This window comes from Apodemus sylvaticus, chromosome 12, assembly GCF_947179515.1.
Source record: "Apodemus sylvaticus chromosome 12, mApoSyl1.1, whole genome shotgun sequence".
NCBI lineage: Eukaryota > Metazoa > Chordata > Mammalia > Rodentia > Muridae > Apodemus > Apodemus sylvaticus.
The window spans coordinates 24977712-25002363 of record NC_067483.1 but is presented as its reverse complement, the minus strand read 5'-3'; the positions used below and the strand labels follow the sequence as shown (position 1 = coordinate 25002363).

At 49.1% G+C, this 24652-nt stretch overlaps 1 long non-coding RNA gene across 1 annotated transcript; it reads right to left on the bottom strand.

Moving 5' to 3' along the window:
• Positions 1-11384: 11384 nt before the first annotated feature.
• Positions 11385-19910, bottom strand: LOC127697302 (uncharacterized). Its single transcript, XR_007980436.1, has 3 exons — positions 19696-19910; positions 12371-12579; positions 11385-11850 (listed from the first exon to the last, which is right to left on the bottom strand). It is a non-coding gene; the product is annotated as an uncharacterized LOC127697302 (long non-coding RNA).
• Between the last annotated feature and the right edge of the window lie 4742 nt (positions 19911-24652).

Below are 24652 nucleotides of genomic sequence, written 5' to 3'. Positions count from 1 at the left end.
CCTTCATTCTTTGAATGATTCTGCTTAAATACCCTTGACAAGGGTGCAATGCACAGAGCCTTGACCTCATGCATGCTGAGCAAACACTCTACCAACTGAGTATACCCAGCCCTGCTTAACATGGATTCCAGTTTGTTGCCTGAACTAGAGCACTGCCGCCAGGACTGTCTACCTAGTGCTTGGATTTTTCCCATCACAACCTTCGAGCGCATGGAAACACTGCCCATTGTTTGATGCTAGGTTTGAAGCTGTTCTATTGATATTTACTTTTTAAAAATCTATTGCTGCTACTAGGGATTAAACCCAGGACTTCCTACATGCCACTAAGGTGGTGCTGTCCTACTGACACCATTTTCAATAGTGAAATCTCCAACTTAAAGAGTCCCTAGAGTTCAGGAGATGCTTCAGCAGGTAGAGTGCTTGGGGCACTGATATGAGGACCAGAGTTCAGGTTCCCAGAACGCGACCAAAGGCCAGATGAACATGGCAACCCACCTGTAATACCAGAGCAGGAGAGCAGGAGTGCCCTTGCAGACTAACCAAAGCTGCAGGCTGTGGTTCATTGAGAGACCCTGTCTCAGCACACACGGTGCACAGCAATACAGGAAGACACCCGATGTGAACCTTGGACCTCTGTGTGTATGCTCACACACATGCATCCACACACATTCAAACAAATGCTCACTACACACATGTGTAAGTGGAAAACAAGGGGATTGCAAATATGAGAGTTAGCAGTGCACAAACTTTGAAAGGGACAACTGCTCACAGCCTGATGGTCAGAACCAGGAAGTAAAGGGCTGTCTTGCTCTGTGGCCCTGCTAGAACCACACCCACAGGAAGCCTCAGATTTCACCCCTCGATGACTATGTCTGAAAATGAACACACACACACACACACACACACACACACACACACACATACACACACACCTTGCAGTGATTTGAGGTTCACAAAGAAATCTTAGCAACTACTTGAATTCACAAGTGCTAGCCAACAAATAATAATGACTTGTGAAAAACCAATTGAGGATATATTTGCCAAGCTTCTAGGATCACTTCCAGGCCACTCCACTAACCTTGTACTACAGACTTCAGACAATAGCCCACTGTATGAAAATACAGTAGCAAGCTAGAACACAGAACTTGATTGGACTCACAGGAAACTGTACAGGCCCGGCTGTCAGTGGGCACCCTTTCTCTGCTGGGTTGGTCTAGTAGCCATATGCAGCTAGGAATGACACCGTATAAGCCTTCTCATTTGCCTGGCTGACATGAAATTCCTGGACTCAGCCTGCTGGCTCTTTTATCTGCAGAGGGAACAGTTGCTTTCTAGTGCAAGCTGAGGGAGTCCCGAGCACTACACCTCTAGCAGGCCCTGCTGGCATTTCCTCAGGCACCTGCAGCCTTCATGTCCTAGGGCCTAGGGCCTGGGCCTGGGCAGGACTCTTTGAGGAAAGGCACTGGGCTATTTGAAAGGGATCATCCACCGAAGCTTCTGTTTATCTCTAAGCAAGATACTTATCTCTTGGACAGATTGGCTGCCTGCAACAATCAAAACATCAAACGTCCTCCTTATCTCCTTCCAAGAGAGCTCTGGTCAGTTATCTGTCTGTTTTTCCAGGCACAGGAAGGCCAGTGCTGGTAGGGGAGGGGTAGCAGGGCTCTGGGCGTGATCTGGCATTGGCATGGTGAGCCATGGTTATGAAGCCATTTCCTTGTGTCTTCATCTGTCTGATGCCTCTTCTGCCTGACTGCTCCAGGCTTGTGTAGACAGCATTGTAAGAAATCACACATGAGCCGGCTTCATGATAAACATACATGAGAGAGACATACTGACTCCCGCTGAGTCATGCTGACTTGAACCACAGAGATGCATTCCCCTTGCTATCCACAGTTTTGCCCCAGACCCTGTCCTCAGAGGCGGGAGGCAGACCATTAGCTCAGCTCTGGCCACCTGACCCGTCAGGCTAAAATCCTGTGGTTACGTCTCCAGTGATGGTGTCCTCAAACCTCCCCTAGAACATCTTGAGGTTCTTTAACTGGGATTCTGGGGTATTGTACCTTCGTCCTTACTCCCCCTGTGTGTACCCCTCTTCCTTCACTCTCAGAACAAATATCACACACCCAAAGAGTGAATCCTCACAGCAGCCCTACAGAGAGTCCATCATATATCTCCGGGTATGTATTATGACTATTAAAATCACATGTCCATTTAAAAATATTTATTTTTATTATGTGTATTTTATATGTGTGTGTGTGTGTGTGTGTGTGTGTGTGTGCCCGTTACCTGAGACTAGAAGAAGGAATCAGATCCCAGAGAACTGGAGTTGCCGATGGCTGTGAACCGCCATGTGGGTGCTGGGAACTGAACCTCTGACCTCTGAAGAGCAGCAAAGGCTCTTAATCTCTGAACCCTTATCTCCAGCCCCACGAGTGCCCTTTATTACTTTAGTTTATTATTCTTCTTAAGATCCAAGTTTCTCTTGTAGCCCAGGATGGCCTCAAAATCATTATACAGGCAAGGGTGACTGAGCAGCTGATCCCCTGCCTCCACCACCAAGTGCTGGGATTGCAAGCATGTGTCACCGCACCTGGTTTGTGCAGGGGTCCAACTAGAACCAGGGTTTGCTTCCTGACTGCTAGGCAAGCACTCCGCCCACTGAGGTGCATGCGTGCGTGCGTGCGTGCGTGCGTGCGTGTGCAGTTGACTGTCCATACCTTCAGGTCCTGCTCCCTTCGATTCAGCCAACCAGGATAGACAGACAGACAGACAGACAGTAAAATAAAAAGTAACTCTCCGAAATGCAGAGACTTGGGCTTATGCTTGCCTCTGTTCCCAGATATCACAGCAGGAGACGTGTTTTTCTGGTAGTCATGTGTTCAGGACTATAAGGATGTACCTAAGTTTTTAAGCAAGAGTTGCACTATTTTCTCTAAGGGACTTGAGACTTGAGCATCTGTGGATACAGCTACCCTCAGGAGGTCCTGAGTCAAAGCGTTAGATTACCCAAGGCTTGCCTGGTGTACTGGCTGATTTTGTGTGTCAACTTGACACAGGCTGGAGTTATCACAGAGAAAGGAGCTTCAGTTGGAGAAGTGCATCCATGAGATCCAGCTATGGGGCATTTTCTCAATTAGTGATCAGGGGGGAGGGCCCCTTGTGGGTGGTTCCACCTTTGGGCTGGTGCTCTTGGGTTCTATAAGAGAGGAGGCTGAGCAAGCCAGGGGAAGCAAGCCAGTAAGAAACATCCCTCCATGGCCTCTGCATCAGCTCCTGCTTCCTGACCTGCTTGAGCTCCAGTCCTGACTTCCTTTAGTGATGAACTGCAATGTGGAAGTGTAAGCTCAATAAACCCTTTCCTCCCCAACTTGCTTCTTGGTCATGATGTTTGTGCAGGAATAGAAACCCTGACTAAGACACCTGGATTTTCTTATCTGACTATGAGGTCAGAAGTCTTACTGGCCGGCCCAGAATCCCTAAGTGTCCAGCCCAACACAGGCTACTCTAGAGGACTCTTGATAAAGACTGATTGAATTAAAGTTCGGGGAGACGGCTCAGCCAGTAAATGCTGTGCAAGCGTGAGGACAAGGTGTCAGATCCCCAGAACCCAGTATAAGCAAGATGGAGGGAGGGACGGGGAGGGCAGAGTCAGGCTGACCCTTGGGACTCATTGGCCAGGCAGTCCAGATGATCCAGGTTCAATGAGAAATCCTTCCCCCTGAAAATAAAGTGGAGAGTGATCTACAATGAAACCTGACATGGTGTCTGCATGTATGTTGTACACGCATGTTGTACATGCATGCCCATGTGCACGTGGTGCATATACCCACACAACACCACACACAAATGTACACATACCAGAAATTCGGTTAACTCAGTACATGTCCTGAGTGACTCTGCCTTTCCTTTGGGAGGAGACAGGCTTTCTGGTACCCACCTGGAAGGGCTGTGCTGAGGTGGAGTGGTTCCCGCCCACAGTGGAGCACAGTAGGGATGCTCAGAGGAGCAGGTGCGGCGAGCAGCTGCCCATTAGCTCATCCTCCCTCCTTCCGTGCCTGTCCCTCTGCTCCGGAAACTGTCTGCCTGCCTGCCTGCTCGTGGATTTCTCAGGCACACAGCATCTGTCTCCCAAATGCCGGGTGAAGAACTAATCCAGAAGGGCTCTCCGTATGTTCCAGGCTCGTCCAACCTGCAGCCTATGGACTTGGGGATATAGATGAAACCCAATATAAAACTGTAAACTTACTTAAAACACTATGAAATTACTTTGGAGTTTTTTGTGTATATATGAGTTATCAGCCCAGTTCATTCTTGATTGACTGACTGACTGACTGACTGACTGACTGATTGATTTTGTAACTTGGTGGTTTATTTCTCTTACTATGACCTTTGTAAGTGACAAACATTCATTTTGCACATACCTGCTACAATTACCCCAGAAGCCAGCCTGGAGCAACTCTCTCTCTCTCTTCTCTCTGCTCTCTCTGTTTCTCTCTGTCTCTCTGTGTTTCTCTCTGTCTCTCTCTGTCTCTGTCTCTCTGTCTCTTTCTCTCTCTGTCTCTGTCTCTCTCTGTCTCTCTGTCTCTGTCTCTCTGTCTCTGTCTCTGTCTCTCTGTCTCTCTCTGTCTCTGTCTCTCTCTCTTCTCTCTCTGTCTCTGTCTCTCTCCCTCTTTCTCTCTCTCTGTCCCCCTCTTCTTCCTCCCACTCCCTGAGAGCCTGACTGTCTCAGGCTCTAACCACCTGGAGGCAGGGAGCCAGAGAAGGGAGGGGAAGAGGCAGCAGCTGACCATCTGCAGACAGACCCACTAAAAATATCAACTGATAGTAACTGCTGGGAGAGAGGACGATCGTAAAGCAGTGTCTTAGTCAGGGTTTCTAGTCCTGCACAAACATCATGACCAAGATTACACTTCCACGTTGCAGTTCATCACCAAAGGAAGTCAGGACTGGAACTCAAGCAGGTCAGGAAGCAGGAGCTGATGCAGAGGCCATGGAGGGATGTTTCTTACTGGCTTGCTTCCCCTGGCTTGCTCAGCCTGCTCTCTTATAGAACCCAAGAGCACCAGCCCAAAGGTGGAACCACCCACAAGGGCCCCCCCCCCTTGATCACTAATTGAGAAAATGCCCCACAGCTGGATCTCATGGAGGCACTTCCCCAACTGAAGCTCCTTTCTCTGTGATAACTCCAGCCTGTGTCAAGTTGACACACAAAACTAGCCAGTACAAGCAGTTTCTTACGAATGGAATCATTCCATACTGGGAGTCTGTTAAGACTCAGGAAATGGTCTAGTTTGCATTATGTTGCTGACCAAAACCAACGGCAGTTAAAAAAATGGCTTGGGACTCAAGAGACAGTTAACAGAGGAGCTGGGTTCAGTTCCCAGCACCCACATCAGGCACCTCACAGCTATCTGTAACTCCAGTTGAGAGGAGGGGTGCCCTCTGGCCTCATGGCACCAAGGGACCACGCCTATGGTGCACATAAACTCATGTTGGCACACAAACATACACATAAATAAAAATAAATAAATCGTCAAAAACAGAAAGGGCTGACCCTCCAGACCACTGAGGGAAGAAGTCAGGGGAGGAACTCTAGGCAGGAACCTGGAAGCAGGCACTGAACGGAAACCATGAAAGAGCGCTGCTTACTAGCTTGATCCCCATAATTCACTCAGTTTGATTTTTTTTTATACATTGGGACCACCTGTCCAAGGAATGGCACCACCTACAGTGGGCTGGTCCCTCCCACATCAATTGTTAACCAGGGAAAATGACCACAGGCTGACTTACAAACCAAGCTGATGGACACACTTTCCCAGTTGAGTTTCTCTCAATCCAGATGACTCCAGCTTGTATCTAATTGGCAAAACAAACAAACAAAAAACCCTAAACATCAAAAGAAGTGAATTAATGTTACAAGACTCAGGAAGTTCCTGAGCCTTACAAGACCCACAAATCCCTCCTCAAAGTTACATAAGCACTGGCGAGAGGAGACATCTGACCCCAAGCAGCCTTATGTGGGGAGCTCTACAGCTTTTGTGAATCTTTACCCATGCTGGCTGGGCTTTTTGGTGAAACAACTGCTTTGAGTAATCCGTGCTCTGGTAGGTGACCGATCCCTCATGCTCCAATGAGTAATGCCACAACTCACTAACGCACTAATGCGTACTTGGCAAATTCTTCTGTCTGTGCTCAGTGTCCCATCTGGAGTCAGTAGGTGTTCGTTTACAAGAAAAGTCACATGACAGGGAACAAAAGGACAAGAGGACTCTAAGAAAAAAAACCTAGGTCAAGCATTACTCTTCCCATTATACTCAACAGAGAGTCCTCCCTACTGGTCCTAAATTTAAGGCAGGTTCTTGGGAGCTTGGGGTCTAACTCAGCCAGTGGAATAGTTGTTTGCCTAGCATACACAAAACCCTGGGTTCTATCCCTAGCATGGCATATGGAAGGCATGGTTATGCCTGGTGGCATACTCCTGTAATCTCAGCATTTGGGAAGTGGAGGCAGGAGGATCGGGAGTTCAAGGTCATCCCTGGCTGCATAGTGAGTCTGAAGCTAGCCTGGGCTACATGAGTGTTTAAAAACAAAAAGGATAGGGAGAGAAGGGGGTGTGGAGAAGAGGTAGAAGAGAAGGGAAGGGAAGAGGGGAGAGAGAGAGAGAGAGAGAGAGAGAGAGAGAGAGAGAGAGCTTTTTTGGCAGTGAGTCTGCCTTCAGGTTGTCTCCTCAGCCCCTGGCAGGTCAGCACAGAGAGACTCAGCTGGCCCCCTGCATCCTGGGCAGCATCCATAATCGCTTAGGTCAGATGAAGGCTTGCTAGGGCCTTTTGCAAGGAGAGCGTGGAAAAAGCCAGCTGGGACCTCTGGAGCTGGCCTCTGACTGCTGCAAAACATCCCATAAATGTAACAATCAACCTCTGTTCCCTGGAAGGCAGAAGAAAAAAAAATTGACCCCTCATAAAGGAAAATTGAAGTGTGCCCCAAAATTCCTCAATACTCGCCTGTCTTGCCTTCCCAGGTGCTGGCCAATGTTGTCAGAACATGCCTGCCTCCCTATTTAAGCGAGGTAATTTGATCCAGGCAATAACCATCATAAATATTCATGGCCTTGCCTTAACGTTAGGATAACATCTGTTTCCAAACATCTGCAATCTGTTTTCAATGCTTCAGTAAAATGTAAATTAGCTATAACTAATACAATAAAGCACTAATGGGGGTAATGAGAATGAAAGACGCCCATTAGGGCTGGAGTCCAGCTCTGGCTCCCATGGCAGGGTTTCTAGAGTTCTCCAGAACTTTCCTTCTACCACCTCCAACTTTCTACAAGTTAAAAAGGCTCTGGAAGGCCTCTGCTGGCCCCCAGATTTGCAAGCACACCAATCCTTCCAAAAGTAGAGTCTCTGCCTTTGTTCTTAACATCTTAAAACTTACATGCTTATAATCTGAAATTTTGAAATTATCTTACTTTTGTTTTGTTTTTGAGATAGAGTTGCATGTAACCTTGGCCGACCTTGTGCCTATTGTATAGCCAAAGATGGTTTTGAATTTCTGGTCTCCTGTGCCCACCTCACCCGCCTGGTCATGAATTTACAGGTGCATACTGCCAAGCCTGGTTTATGTGGACCCTACGGCTTTACGCTTGTTAGGCAAGTGCTGTATATAAAATGCTATATTCCCAACTGCTGACGTTTTGTTGAGATAGAATCTCATGTAGCCCAGGCTGGTCTTGAAGTAGCTGTATAGCACAGGCTGGCCCTAAATTCTTGACCCTCATACCTCTGCATCTGTTACTAGAATCACAAATGTGAACCGCTCCATGCAGCTTTTACCCTACTTGTCCTTACAGCTCAGTCACTGACACCACACAGAGAAAGAATGCCCACAGTACATGGAAAAGAAGAAGGAGGCCAACGTTTGCTTATTGTGTGTGTGTGGTAGTGTGTGTGGGTATATTCATGCGTCTATGCAGGTGTGCAGGTGGAAAACACCTGGTGTCCCTCTCTGTCACTCAACGCTTTACTCCCCTAAGACAGGATCTTTCACTGGATCTGTAAACAGGCTGGTGGCTAGCAAGTTTCAGCAATCCTCCTGCCTCCACCTCCATAGTGTTGGAATTACAGGGTCCTGGAGATGGTAGTTCTCATTTGTTTAAAAAAAATGTGTACACATGTGGGGAGAACACGTAAGAAAACATATTTGGTGTATAAAGTTGAAGACCTGCCTTAATTTTATCACTTCCATTTGTTTTAAGGAGTACCATTTTGTCTAGAGGTGTAACAGGGTTGGTAGTGTGGGGTCATGACCTCTGTTGACATTTCCTGAAGCCCTGAGCCCACCCTTATAAAAACTAACCAATCAGAAGCCACATGGAACTGGGCATGCGGCTCAGCTTACAGAGGGCTTGCCTATCATGGAGAAGTCCCTATGACCCCCAACTGGGTAGAGTGGTGCACACTTGTAAACCCACCACCCGATGCATCTCCCGAGTTCTTTCTCTGGACCATCACACTCTCTGACCACGTCATGCTCTCCTTGGCCCACAGGCTATCCAAGAGAACATTCTAGAAAGCTAGACAAGCTCAAGGCTTTGATGTTAAATATGGGAACTATTGAGCTCTTGGCATAGTTTGAATGGGCTGCAGAACTGAGATTCTGTTTGCGTTTAATTTTAAATAATTTAATTATAAATTGTCACTTGTGGACGGTGATTCTGTCCTGGGAAGGCAACTATCGGAAGGAGAGGTCAGTCTTTTAGGATGGGTGCCCAGACAGCAATAGAATAAAGGACATTTAATACAACCACGGATGAGCAACATGTATGTGTCCATGTGTGTATGCTCATATGTTTGTGGATACGCACATATGCATGAGTGTGTGAAGGCCAGAGGTCAACCTCAGGTGTCATTCCTCAAATGCTGTCCACCTTGTGCTTTGTGACAAAGTCTCTTGTTGGCCTGGAACTCGCCAAGTTGTCTAGACCGGCTGGCGAGTGAGCCCAGGGATATGCCTGCCTCCATCTTTCCTGCAGTAGAATCGTAAGCACCTGAAACTACACTTGTTTTTTTGTTTGTTTGTTCATTTGTTTTTTGTCATTGGTTTTGCTTTTCGGAGGTTCTGAGAGGTCAAAGTCAGGTCTTTGTTACCAACTGTAACACCTCCTCAGTCCAAGAGACATTTCAAATTCTCAAACCCCTGCCCCACCAGGTGGAGATCTGGTCCTGCTTCTTAGGTCCTGCTTCTTATTGGCTTTGTCATCACACACAATCTGGCTTGGTCTGGTTTCTAGTTAGACTGGGCACTCCTAGAAGATCACAGCATCCTCTATTTCCATCTCTTTACTGGTAGGACTCTCTTACCCAGAACAAACCTTATACTATTTTTTTTTATTTTGGTTTATAATGGACATTGCCAATCCAGCTCAAGCTTGTGAAACCTCGAGGGAGCTGGAGGTAAAGGTGGATGTCTTAGTGACCTTTCTAGCTGCTCCAACCAAAATACACAACTATAAGCCACCTTAGTAGGGACCGGTTTACCTCGGCTCACAGTTCAAGGGGATACAGTCCGTCGTTGTGGGGAGGCATGGTGGCCAGAGCAGAAGACAAGCGAGAAAAAATGGTGTGCACAGTCAGGAAGCAGAGAAGGAATAGGAAATGGTCTGGGCTGTAAAACCTCAAATGCCAGTGATCCAGTTCCTTCAGTGGGACTCCACCTCTTAAAGGTTCCACATCCTTCCTGAACAGTGCCACCAACTAGCACCAAGCTTTCAAAGGTATGAACCCATATGGGACATTTCATATTCAAGCCACAACGGTCAGCAAGGGTGAGCATCTGTAGGGTCTACCAACAGAAGGAGAGGGAAGAGACACAGATAGTTCTGGAAGGACGAGAAAGCCCAATGGTGCTCAACTCCCAGCAAGCTCTGACATTGTCTCCCAGGAAGGGAAGGCCCCAGAGTATAGAGAGCATACTATCATGTGGAGGGCAGACAGGAGGATGGACAAGAGGCTGGAGAGATGGCTCAGTCAAAACAGTGCTTTCTGTGAAAGCATGAGGCCTTGAATTTAACCCCCTCAGAATCCCTATGAAAGAAGCCAGACACAGAGAGGCACACCTGTGATCCCGGCACTGGGGAGGTAGAGACAGGCAGATCGTTAGGGGTTGCTGATCAGTCAGTCTATTTGCACTGGTGAACTCCAGGCTGTGAGAGACTCTATCTCAAAAGCACTAAGTGGAGGGGCTGATGGCTCAGTGTTTAAAGGTGTGTGTTGCTCTTACAGAGGACCAGCATTTGGTTCCCAGCACCCACCTCAGGTAACTCCAGCAGGATCTGACCATCTCTTCTGGCCTCCGCACCAACAGCACTAACATTCACATACCCACATAATGAAAAATAATAAAAAAGAAATACATTTAAAAATATAGGTAGGGCTGGGTGGTGGTGGTGCACACCTGTAATCCCAGCACTCTGGGAGGCAGAGGCAGGTGAATTTCTGAGTTCAAGGCCAGCCTGGTCTACAGAGTGAGCTCCAGGACAGCCAGGGCTACACAGAGAAACCCTGTCTCAAAAAAACCAAATCCAAAAAAACATACATACATACATATATATGGGGGTAGAGCAATTAATGAAGACATGGGATGTCATCCTCTAGTCTCCATAGGCAATATACATGATGCACACCCCCTCCCCAGAACACACACGTGTACACACACACACACACACACACACCAATCTGTACACACACACACACACACACTCACACACACACAAAGAGAATGGGCAACGTGGAAACCAGTGGGCATCTGGGGGAGGTTGAGGAAGAACCCAGGAACCCAGGAGACTGGGTGACAGCAAAGTGAGCCCCACCCAGGGCTCTTGACAGACACATGCTTAGTAGATGGCTCCACAGAGCGGGATGGGGGGGTGGGGGGTGCAGAGGCCTGGTGGCATCTCAGAGGAGGCCACGCATGTGCTGGCAAGGCTCCCTCAAGAACCCAGCAGTGGCCACTGGGAGAGCAGGCCTGACGCTTGCTTGGAACCCTTTGTAGGCTGGGCCAGGGCTTTGAGCTACAGGGAAGCCCCAGTGTGAGCATGGCTCAGCACAGAGGAAACAGATGCCACCATCCCTGGCTTGTTTTTCATTCTGGTGCCACCATAAATCTCCGAGAGCAGCCCCTCCTTCCCTAGCCTCGGCTCTCCAGTCGGGGAGTATCAGTCATGATAAGACATTACTTAAAGCAGCGGTGACAGGTCCTAATCAGTCTTGTGAATTATAGACTTCTCCCTGCACTGCGGGCAGGGCCAGCATTAATACACATTTATGCAAAGCAAGAGCAGGAGCTGTCGGGGGCTAATCTTTACAAGTATGATAAATGATGTTTATTTTCAATGATGGAACGAAACACCCCAGCCGACAGTAATTGTAATAAAAAGGACAGATCAACTTCTATAAAGTGATTGAATTATCCAACGATTGCATTAACGTCCACACTCCAGTATGTCATCGGCTTCCTCGGGGTTCCGAGGACACTGTGCAGGACACGGTCCCCTTCACGTTAACGGCTGCCCTTCATGAGGGCTCCTGGGGCAGAGGTACTGTCAGTTAGCAAGGATGTTGTCCGTCTCCACCATCCCGGTCCCTGCTCTGCTCGCACAGATGAAACTGAGGCTGAGCGGTCCTGTGACAATGAGCCTCGGCTGATGGATGTATCCAGGTATCACACGGATGGGAGGAGGCTGAGAGGGCAGGAGTACATCACCAGCCTTCGGGAACAGCACACTGCGCTCTCTGATTCTCTCCATGACTCTTGGGATACGTGCTGTGCTTTTCTATGTCTCCCTCAACCTCCCTGAAGCAGAGAAACAGAGGCTCAGAAAGGTTAAGTAACTTGCCCAAGGTCACACAGCTAGCATGTGTCCCAAATGAGTCTCACTCCAAGAAGCATTTAACGGGCGCCTGGTGGGAGCCTCCTGTCTCCGAGCTCTTTGCTTGGTGACCGTGTGACCATGTGCCTGGCCAGTCCTGCAGGGCACAGGTGACCTCCGAGTCAGGCTGCTTTGTGGTAGATACTTAGAGAATTCTGGCTACTGGGTGGCATTTAACTTTTTTTAAAATTACATCTTCTTTCATTTACTGCGTGTGCATGTTTGTACTTGAATGCATGTGCACCCGTGCACTAGTACACGTGTACACACATGCACGTGCTCACACACACACACACACACACACATACACACACACACATACACACACATACACACACATACACACACACACATACACACACACATACACACACATACACACACACACATACACACACACACACACACATACACACACACACACACACACACACACACACACACCGGAGCATTCCTGTGTGGTTCTCCCTTTTCCTCCTGTGGGTCCCAGGGATCAGATCCAGGTTGTCGTGCTCAGTGGCGTGACTTTACCCACTGAGCCATCTCTTTGGCCCTCGGTGGCACATCTGGATGACTCCGTGCAGGCAAAGCCCCTGGAGGGAGTCCCTGGGTTTAGCTGGCAGGTGTGCTTAGTTTGTATCTTTGAATTTATCCTGAAAAATACAAACAAGAAAGTTCACCACACCAGAGAACCGATGGTCAGGCAGAGAGGAGCCCATGGGCGTCTAGTAGGGTCCTCCCTCAGGCCTGAGCGCCTCTTGGGAGCTGACAGTGACACCAGGCAAAGACAGGTGACACCCTTGACCTATTTCGCCCTCAGGAGCCAAGGAATTTCACCCAAGCAAACCGCTTATCACTCACTTGCCTGAGGTGTGTATCCCCCGCCGGGGGGGGGGGCAGGGAGGGGAGGGGACAGCTATCGACATCTGAAATCAAATCCCATGTCCAACTACCACAAGTTTTCCTAGTGTGTGTTCAGACATCCAACTCACAACAGCCCACCTGAGGAGCACTGACTTTATGGGCCTGGGAGAATAGATCTGCCTGGTGACGTTCTTCACGAGTTCAGACCCCAAGCACACACACACACACACACACACACACACACGGGGGTGGGGATGGGGGGATTGAGAGCAGTGGTGTGGCTTGTGCCTATAATCTAAGTCCAGAGACAGGAGATCGCTGAGGCTGGCTTGCCAGCTGATCTAGGCAAATTGGTAAGCTCCAGGTTCTGTGAAACACCCTGACTCACAAAATAAGATGGAGGCCTGAGAACTTGGCTCAGACGTCAAAGGGCCTGGAACGTGGGCATGAAGATGGAGTTCGGATCACAAGCCAAGTGTGGTAAGACAGTCATCACTGGCCAGTCATGACGGTGCATGTGTAACTCCAGAGCAGAGTGAAGAGCTCCACAGTCCATGATGGATCCCACAGAAAAAACATAGGGTTACTGGGTGAGGCGGCACCTGCCTCTGATCCCAGCACTTAAGGGTCAGAGACAGGCGGGGCTCCGTAGGGTCAGCTTGGCCCTCATCGTGAGATCCAGGTCAGTCACGGATACATTATGAGACCCTGCCTCAAAAAAGCGAAGAAAAATAAATGTAAAAACACCATAAACTATTAAGAATTCTGGGAATCATGGTATGCACTCACTAATAAGTGGTTATTAACCTAGAAAACTGGAATACCCAAAACATAATCCACACATCAAATGAGATACAAGAAGAAAGCAGGAGTGGTCCCTGGTTCTGGAAAGACTCAGTGAAACAGTATTTGGCAAAACCAGAACGGGGAACTGGGAAGGGGTGGGAGGGAGGACAGGGGAAGAGAAGGGGGCTTACGGGACTTTCGGGGAGTGGGGGGGGGCTAGAAAAGGGGAAATCATTTGAAATGTAAATAAATTATATCAAATAAAAAAAAAAGACAAAAAAAAAAAAAAAAAAAAAAAAAAAAAAAAAAAAAAAAAAAGAATTCTGGGAAGACAGTCCAGACTAACTTTATCAAGTACACATATAAATATGCTCATGTGCGCTAGCATGTGCATGCGCACGCGCGCGCGCGCGCGCGCACACACACATACACACATACACAAATAAGGTGGAAAATGATGTCTATACTGTATGTAGACATCTGACCTCCACTCCACACACAAATGTATTTGCACATAAACACACACACACACACACATACATACATATATACACACACTTTTTTGACTTTATTATAGCATATAAGATTTACACTCCATAGTAATTGGGAGTCTGCATCTCCCATTGCCCTGTATGAGATCCTGGGATGATATTGACCTAAGATCCCAGGCAGCCCCTCAGTCAAAGAGGGTGCACTGTAACACACTGCACTAGCTGGAACTGAGGCTCAGCCTGTTGACCTGGGATGTGTGTTGTTTAGGTCTGTACAACTTGCTTTCAGATTGCAATAAGCTTGTCCCTGGGTAGGCATGTTATAAGTGTGTGTGCACACACATGCACAGAAGCTACCGCAGAAACCGATTCTATTGAAGGACACTATCAAGCCTGGTTCTATCTGTCTCCACTGCACCTCTACAGGCAGGGAACTGAACTTTGAGGGCTGAGAGGATCTGCCAGAGCCAGCAGAACTCAGTGGTGGAAGAATCTTCCCAGCCCCCAAGCTGACCACCGCGTCCCCCAACTTTGTGGGGAAGAGACAGATTACACCTGGAGAAAGGCAGCTGAGGTTGCCCTCAAGTCTCTACACATTTGTACTTAAGCAAACACACAAGGAACAGTCACAAAGAAAGCAGAGAACACACAAAAAAAGAAAGCACTTGTACACTCACTCAGGAACTATGAAACACACACACATACACACACACACACACACACACACACACACACTCATGCCAGTTAATTTTAAAATGTCTTGGCTACCTCCAAGGCTGGCCACTTCTAATCCTCTGCCTGCTACCCTAGGTCCAATAGGGGAAGGGGCTTAGCCGAAATCTCACATAGCTGGTTGACTTCCAGGTTCATCCATACCCCACTGCTTCATGGAGACTTCTCCCTCCCTCCCCCCCCCCCTGTGTCCTAGCCCATGCTCTACTCTAAGGGTCCCACCCCACCTCCCTGTGTCCTAGCCCATGCTCTACTCTAAGGGTCCCACTCCACCTCCCTGTGTCCTAGCCCATGCTCTACTCTAAGGGTCCCACCCCACCTCCCTGTATCCTAGCCCATGCTCTACTCTAAGGGTCCCACCCCACCTCCCTGTGTCCTAGCCCATGCTCTACTCTAAGGGTCCCACCCCACCTCCCTGTGTCCTAGCCCATGCTCTACTCTAAGGGTCCCACCCCACCTCCCTGTGTCCTAGCCCATGCTCTACTCTAAGGGTCCCACCCCACCTCCCTGTGTCCTAGCCCATGCTCTACTCTAAGGGTCCCACCCCACCTCCCTGTGTCCTAGCCCATGCTCTACTCTAAGGGTCCCACCCCACCTCCCTGTATCCTAGCCCATGCTCTACTCTAAGGGTCCCACCCCACCTCCCTGTGTCCTAGCCCATGCTCTACTCTAAGGGTCCCACCCCACCTCCCTGTATCCTAGCCCATGCTCTACTCTAAGGGTCCCACCCCACCTCCCTGTGTCCTAGCCCATGCTCTACTCTAAGGGTCCCACCCCACCTCCCTGTGTCCTAGCCCATGCTCTACTCTAAGGGTCCCACCCCACCTCCCTGTGTCCTAGCCCATGCTCTACTCTAAGGGTCCCACCCCACCTCCCTGTGTCCTAGCCCGTGCTCTACTCTAAGGGTCCCACCCCACCTCCCTGTGTCCTAGCCCATGCTCTACTCTAAGGGTCCCACCCCACCTCCCTTTGCCCAGCCATTGGCCACTGTCATCTTTATTGATCCATCGAAAACCAAGTGGGGACACCGATTCCCCATCGAATCAAAGCATTAGAACCAATCTCCAACAGAGAGCTCTGCTCCATTAGTTCCTCAGGTGGCTACGTTACCCTGCAGACATCACATCTGGAACCGAGTTCACCAAGCGGAGCCTTTTTCTGGGATGTAAAAAGACTTTAAAAGGCTTGAGAGATGCTCCAGTGGGCGGTTTGCCCTTTGACCTGGACATCCCAACAAACATGCAGACTTCACAGTCGGGCTGGTTGGTGAAGTCTGAAAGCCCTGGATTCATCTCGGCCTTCTTGTTAAACAACAGGCCCTTCTGCTGTGTGAGCCCCTCGCTGTCCTGAACGTGGGTGGAACGCTCACTTTGCAACTAAGTCCATTGTCCTGGTTGGCACATCTCTTCTTAATCCAAATAAAAACCTTTGTTTTTCCTTTAGCTTCACGTACAGCTTCTCTGTCTTCCTACTACAACATCTGGTAACCCCAAAGAATCTAAAACAGATACACGCTGCATACAAGAGTCCCTAAAGCCAGGCCGTGGTGGCGCACGCCTGTAATCCCAGCACTCTGGGAGGCAGAGGCAGACGGATTTCTGAGTTCGAGGCCAGCCTGGTCTACAAAGTGAGTTCCAGGACAGGCAGGGCTATACAGAGAAACCCTGTCTCGGAAAAACCAAATAAATAAATAAATAAATAAATAAACAAATAAATATAAATAAAAAAAAGAGTCCCTAAAAACATCATGCCCCATGGGAAAGCCAGCCGTACATTGCAGGATGCCGTCAGTATACAACGTCCAGAAAAGACAGCCCACAAAGACAGGAAGCAGTGTGACAGACACCACGGGCAGGGAGTACGGGGACTGGGGACAAGAAGCTAAATAAGTCTGTGTTTCCCCTGGGGATGCCACTTGGGACTAGAGAAGGTGGTCATTCCCACAGCCTTCTGGGTCGTCAAAAGATGCACACTTTAAAATGACTAATTTGCAACTGGCTTAAGACCTTGCGTGAGGACCTGAGTCCAGACCTTAGCACCCATGTAAATGCTGGACATGGTGACGCCATCTATAGCCCCAGCAACTGGGAGAGTGGACACAAGCAGACCCTCAGGGCTCACTCACTGGTGGCCTCTCTGACCAACTGGCCAGCTCCAGACTCAGTGAGGGAGCCTGTCTCAAAACACAAGATAAAATGACAGAGAAACGCCCATGTCACCCCTGGCCTGTATGGGTGTGTGTGCACACATACAAATTCACATGAACACACAAAAACAATGGAAAAATAAAACAGTGGGTGTCCAACCCAGCCTCACTCTTTGAAGGAGTCCAGGTGCTCCTGAGACTCGCGGGGCCCAGTCTGGAGAGCTCTAGGAGGTGGCCAGAGAGGAGTCATCCTCCAGCAGGAGGCCTCCAGAGCCCAGGTGACAGTGTCTGTGCTGAGGCCCCTCGGTTGCAGCCATCTTGTTCTGACTTGTTTAGTCTCCATCTGAGTTCACATCGCATGCTTCTGTCCATAGTTTGTTATTTATTTCAGATATTCTTCATATTTAGCTTTAAAAGGGCTGTCTCTTAAACGTGTATTTTTAAAACGGGATGAGATGTTTCTGCAATCATTTGGACCGAGCTGGTCTCTCCTCACGGCTCAGGAATTGTTCCCTGACCAGGGAGGTCAGAGGCAGGCGGGGTGGGGCTCACTGTGGGGGGCTGAGGGTGGCATGTCCCAGCAGTTCCCTGGACCTAGCCTCTGCCTTGAGGTGTCCCCAGTGCCCAGCTTTACCCCAAGAGCTCCGCATACACCCTTCCTGCAGCCTGGATCACTTGGGCATCCTGCTGTCCACCCAGGTCCTGCTGCGCTCCATCCACCGGCTCTGCAAGCCACTTCTCCTAGTGAGGTAACAAGCATCAAGTGTTTAAACATTTTCTCTGCATCTACTCTCATCTCTCCATGGTCCCCAGCCCTATGCCCAGCAAATTCAACCACGCCTCTGTTTCCGCCCATGGCGGCAGCAAGCAGTCGCCTGGAAAGCAATTGCTCAGACGGCTGCAAAGCTCTCCAGCTCCCTTACAACCGCAGCACGTGTCTCCATCACTTTACCAGTCTCCAGCTGGCCCCAGGGCCCTTGCCTAGCCAGTTGCCTCTTCCCAAATCTCTAGTTCCATTTTCCCCACCCCTGCACTGCAGGTGGAAACTGGGGGACCTCTCTCCTTTGCCAGGGTAGCATGCTTGGAGTGTCAGCTGGGGTGTCACCGCAGGACCTAGAGTCTTGATTCCGAGCTAGACTGGATGGGAGAAAATGGGAAAAGAGCCTCATAGCCTGTTCATAATTATTATTGTGAGTTTTTATTAAGGATCCCGGCTGCCTGGGCCGTAAAGGCTGTGGGCCCCACCTTGGCTGGAGCATAATTAAAAGCAAGCACTGGGGAGGGAAGCTAATGAGGTTGGCTTAGTTTTGGACAGGAAATCAACAGGAGGCCTAAGAGGTGGTATAGAGAGGCTAGGACACACTTCACTCAAAAGCAACCGAGTGTCACCAGCCCAGCTTCTTAGTAATGTGCCCAGTCAGCCCTGGGCCTTGGAGGCTGAGAGTCCACAATTTGATCATGATTCCTGGGACTTCATTTGGCAGAGCAGGCTGGAACCCTCATGCTGGGAACAGAGGTGGGAGAGGTGCTGTTCCTGGGCTCAGTTTCCCCAGGGTTATGTGGAAAGAACAACACCATGGCTGTCTTTGGACATCCTATCCGAAAAATGCCTGTGACACTGTTCTCACCAGGTGGCTGACCTCTGGGTAGTGGACCACGTGAAACATCGCCCTGCCCAATCCAAGCACCTGTATCATGGATAGAGACTGGTGGCAAGGCACATAGCCACTACAGTTATCAGGAAACTCTGGTTTCCCACCACTTCCTCCTCCAGGGAGCCTCCCGTGGTTACACACACATGAATGCCTGCCTCATGTCAGTCTGTCCTCGTAGCGGCGAGAACCTGTGGAACAGGTCGAGGGTGGACGAAGGCACCCCTCCCCCCAGGTTCTTAGATGATGCCTGATAGGGAGAGTTGACTTGAGTGTGGGAGAGAGAGAGAGAGAGAGAGAGAGAGAGAGAGAGAGAGAGAGAGAGAGAGAGAGAGAGAGAGAGAATTCCCTAATACAGCTGGGAGCAATCATTTGCCCAGAGACAGGTTACAGAAGGAGAGCTGGGCCGGTGCAGAGGAAGGAACTGAAGACTGGCCAGGCTTGCAGGGTGGCCATGCTGGAGGAAGATCCAGAGTGGAATCCAACAGCATCCGAGACCGGAAGCTGCCTCACCACGTGCTGCTTTAAGTACCTCTGATATGGCCTTAGGCAAATTATGACCAAGCAAGTGGGGCAGAGTTCCAAAGAGGCAGAATACATACGCTGACCTGCATACCACAGGCATACAGGGAGTGCTCGCCCCAGCCAGATACTAGCGGCTATGAAGGGCAAGGCCGGAGAGTCTCAGAAAGAGTTGAGAGTCCCAGGCAGGCACAGGAAAAGCACCTCACAGAAGCAGGCCACAGCTTCCTGAGAGCAACTGCTTTGAGGATTCCACATTAGCACATTCCACAAGATTCTAAGACAGAGGCCCGGAGAACACAGGGAACCTCTGAGGCACAGGCCCGGGCCTTTGTTTTCTAGACATGCCCAAGAGATTTCATGTTCCTGGGTCTGTCACTCAGACAACAAAAAAGCTGAGTTTCTTTTCCTCTTTACCTCCTGGGACACAGATGAGTGGCAGGACACCCAGGGGACAGGGAAAACATCCATTCTGGCTGAGGATAGAGCACAGCGCTCTTTGCAGGAGGGCTGTTTTGGCTGCTGGGTGATGTCCACACTCAAGCCTGGCTTCTCATCCCCATGTGTGGGGCCTACCTGGTAGTGAACTTCTTTTGGAGTCCAGTTGAGAAAAGTGATCTCTACCGGAAGGTGTTGGGGACCATCAAGAAGGAGGAAATCAATCAAGGGGGTTTCCAAGAGGAAGTAGACGTCTTCCTGTTGGGGTAAAAGAAGGAAGCAGGCTTGGGCAGGTGAAACTGGCAGCCCGGTCAGAGTGGCAGCTGGAATTATGCAGGCAGGAGCAAGGTGAAGAGAAGGAGTCAGGGAGAGAGGATCCAGCTCACACCAGTCTCATCTCAGGGTGGGGCAAACAAATACCTAGGTGCTAGGGTTTTCTCATGCCTCCCCCTAGAGCACTATAAACCCTGCTGTGCCCTGTGGCACCGACCACAAAACTAAAGTTCAGGTACCAAGGAGCCGAAGCAGCTGGGGGCGGGAGGGGGGATGGGAAGACCACGGACTTCCTGCCTCAACTCCCTCCATTCGGTGGCTTTGAGGGCTACCCCAAATCCCAAGCCAGAGCCTCTAACCCCAGCCCTTTCCTGTGGGATTCTCAACTTCCTGGTTTCTCGCCTCTTAATGACTGGTCTCTTGTGGGAATCCTGGGAAGTGGAGTTACCCTGAGCTGTCAACTCCAACTCCGCTGTGGTTACCTCCGATTATTCCCTGGTCCTCAGTCATTTCAGTGGCAGAGCTGGATGTCAGGAGAGTGAGAAAGGGAAAGGAGAGACAGGAGAGATGGGAACAGTTCCGGGTTAGGACATGATCCGGAGATGTGCCTGGTCTCTTGTGCTGAAGGGAACCCAGAAGCCACAACCCAGACCTCTGGGGGAGGGGATGAGATTAATGAGTTTGCTGTGGAACAAGGGCTGGAAGTGGTATCAGGTAACCCGTGAATTTCAGCATCACAGAACCTAACACAGAAAGAGCTGATGGACTTACCTCCTCTGTGTTATGGAAGGAAACTCAGAAGCTACAGCCTGGACAGGCAGGGGGGAAAGTAATGCAATTGTTTAGTAACCTTTCCATGCAACAAGAGCTGGAAATGGTACTGTCATGGGCTCTATGTAGCACAGAAAGGCCTATAGACTTCCCTGGTCTGGTGTGCTGAAGAAAACTGAAGTCACACCCTGGATTAGTGGGGGAAGGATACTGTAATCAGCTAGTAATGTCTGCCATGCAACAAGGGCTGAAAGAAGTCTCATGGAAATTATGCATTCCAACATCCCAGAGCCTGGAACTGAAAGCTTAGGATGTACCAGGTCTGTTGGGCGGAAGCTACATCCTGAGCTAGCAGGGGAAAGAGTGCTGTGACTGATTAGTAATGCCTGCAGTGGAACAAGGGATGGTACATCCTGAGCTAGCAGGGGGAAAGAGTGCTGTGATTGATTAGTAATGCCTGCAGTGGAACAAGGGATGGTAGTTATACCGTGTGAAAATGTATTCCAGTATCCTAGGAGCTAGCACAGAAGGCTTTAGGCTGCCAGAAAAAAAGGTGCTTGGATTTTACATTTTAAGCCCTGGAGGTGAAGACTGCTGTTCTCCTCTCCAATGGGGTGTGGGTAGACACAGACAGAGGGGATGTCACAGAAGCCAGCGTAATGAAAACAAGGTAGATCCAAGACAGTAAGACACAGGAAAAGAGGGAAATATGGGGCAGGTAATAGATCTTGAGGTTAATTTCTGGTGCTAAATGTCTCTTTGGCTATCGGGGACAAATCCTGTAACCAGGAGGCTGGGAGGATGCAGGGGACGATTGAGGCTCAAAAGGACAAAGATAGGCAAGAGGCAGGGGTCCAAGAGTAAGATGCTGTTTGTCACTCAATGAAAGTTTGGGCTGCAGGCAAAGTTGGATGAGTGGTTCTTGGTCGCTTAGTCGTTGGGACCTCGGTATACTGTCTTGCCTCTCGGATGAACGGCAGGAAGGGAAGGCGTGAGGAATATGTTTCTGTCTCTGCCTCACTTCTGAAGCCATTCCTGGAAGCTAGCCTCCAGATTGCTGCTCTCTCCATTCCCTGAAGGCTGGCTTCTTCCACAGAGCTAATTTTCCGTGTGGGTGATGGCTCCTCCCCTCCCCTCCTTCCTCTCTCCCTCCAGTTCTTCCTTCTGCCCTTCTTCTATCTTTTCCTCACCCCTCTTTTCCTACCCTCCCTCTCTTCCTTCCTTCCTTCCTTTCCTCCTTGCCCTCCTAAGTTTTTCCTTCCTCCCTCCCATTTCTTTTTCCCTCCCTTTCTCCCTTTTGACTTTTCTAACTCTAGGATTCCCATCTGTTCATTGCAGGAAACGAGAAAACTGTAGCTCATGATTTTAAAGAAAAATCCCCATTCACCCCACAAGCAGATAGGCTGCCGATGGGGCACGGAAATTGCCCCCAAGTAACCCTTTGTTTTCCTTTGCACCTGGTGAGAAGACCTTTCCCACAGCAGAAAGGACAAACTAGGGTGTCAGAGCTGCCCTGAGTTTGAGCGAGCGGACAGAGGCTCCAGAATGAAAACAGGAAGCATGAGTGGAGGAAGGCGGGCCGTAGGGATGATGGAGCTCTAGTCCTGCTAGGTCTGCATGGCCTTCCGATTCCGAGCACTCGGAGAAACGGCATTAGGGTGTCATGAACACAAGAGACACACTGTGCCCTGCAGGCCCAAGGTGATGGTCAGTGTAAGTGTGTTTATGTGTGTGTGTGTATGTGTGTGTGTGCATGTATGTATATGTTTATATATGTTTGTATGTGTATGTGTGAGTGTAGGTGTGCATTTGTGTATATGTGAGTGTAGGTGTGTGTATGTGTGTACATGTGTATATATGTATATGTGTGTATGTGTCAGTGTGTGTATGTATATGTGTGTATATATGTGTTATGCATATGTATGTGTGTATGTGTATGCATATGTATGTGTGTATGTATATGTATGTGTGCTATGTGTGAGTGTGTGCATGTGTGTATGTGTATATATGTGAGTATATGTGTGTACATGTATATATGTATGTGTGTGTCAGTGTGTGTATACGTATGTGTGTATGCATATGTATGTATGTATGTATGTGTGTATGAGTGTGCGTATGTGTGTATGTATGTATGTGTATGTATGTGTGTATGTATGTGTATGTATGTGTGTATGTATGTGTATATGTGTGTATATGTATGTGTGTACATGTGTGTATATGCATATGTATATGTGTGAGTGTGTGTATTTGTGTGTATGTGTGTGTTTGTATGTCTCTGTGTATGTGTGAGTGTGTGTGTACATGTGTGTATGTGTGTATGTGTATATGCATATGTATGTGTGTGTATGTGTGCACATGTGTGTTAACCACTGCACAGGGAAGTTTCTTTGATGAGTCTGAGAGCCGTGCCCTTCTGCAATTAGAGAGACATGACTTTGAAGTCACTTCAATACTATGTCTGTCCTGGTTTGCTTCCTGTTGCTGTGATAACACAGTGGCTAAAAATAACCAGTGGGGAAAGAGTTTATTTCCTCTCATACTTTCAGGTCACAGTCCATTGTCAAGAGAAGCCAGGTCAGGAATTCGAGCAGGAACTTGGAGGGAGGCAGGGACTGAAGCAGAGACCATGGAGCATGGAATGCTCCTACTGGCTTGATCCTCATGGATCATTCATCCAGGACCGCCTGCCCAGTGGCGGCACCACCCACAGTGGGCAGGGCCCTCCCACATCAATCATTAATAAAGGAAATGCCCTCCGCCAAGACTTGCCTATAGACCAACCTGACTGAGACATTTCCCTTTTCCCGGATGACCCTAGTTTGTGTTAACATAACAAGACACACAAACAACAAACAGATGAAACCACACAAGACTAGAGAGCACAGCGTCTACCAGCAGAAGAGTAGCAAGCTCGCCCCCCCCCCCCCAGGCCTGTGAGCTCCCAGTCATGGGTTCTTGGCCAGATTCCCAGTGTCAGGCACTGTCCCCGCCTGTGGAGCAGGCCTTAAATCCAGCCAGAGAGCATATGTACCCAGCATCTGCACTGCTGTGGTATATCGCCTTGCTGGTCATTACTGCAATTCTCAGGGTCACCGTGGTAAGTCTTAATGGTTGTATTTCCTCAGCAGCCTGTGTCACACCTAGACTAGGAGAGCGAGCCAGCAGGTGCGAGCCAGAATGCTTGGTGCTTTCAACTTGATTTATTCATGCCCTGTGACCAATGTGTGTGGTGTAAAAGATTTTTTTTTAACTTCCATATGTGCGTGCATGTGTATGTGCACATGTGAGTACAGGTGCCCTGAGGGGCCAGAAGAGGTCTTCAGATGCCCCGGGGCTGGAGTTACCACCATTTGTAAGTTGCCTGATATGAGTGCTGGGATCTGAACTCTGGTTCTCATGGTTGAGAAACAAGTGCTCTCACCAAAGAGCCGTGTCTCCAGCCACAATTAACTGAGACCACGGGCTCTCTGATCAGGCTCGGCTGGCCAGCCAGCACACCCCAGGAATCTCCCTTTCTCAGCCTCCCCAGAGCTGGGATTGCAAGCATGGCACGTACCATGGCTGGCTTTTTGTGTGAGCTCTAGGCTTCAAACTCAGGTCTTCTGTCATATTCTGTAGCTGCCTGCAGCCACTACGAACTGGGTTGCTGGAACAGAAGCTAAGGGATAGATGGGGAAGGGGCGAAAAGAATGAGGCCAGGATGTTTTCTGCCCCTTTGTTGAGGATCAAGTGGCCATAGGTGTGTGGGTTCATTTCTGGATCTTCAATCCTGTTCCATTGATCCGCCTGCCTGTCACTGTACCAATACCATGCAGTTTTTAACACTATTGCTCTGTAGTATTGCTTGAGGTCAGGGATACTGATACCCCCAGAAATTCTTTTATTGTTGAGAATAGTTTTAGATATCCTGGGTTTTTTGTTATTCCAGATGAATTTGAGGATTGCTCTTTCTAACTCTGTGAAGAATTGAGTTGGGATTTTGATGGGTATTGCATTGAATCTGTATATTGCTTTTGGCAAAATGGCCATTTTAACTATATTAATGCTGCCG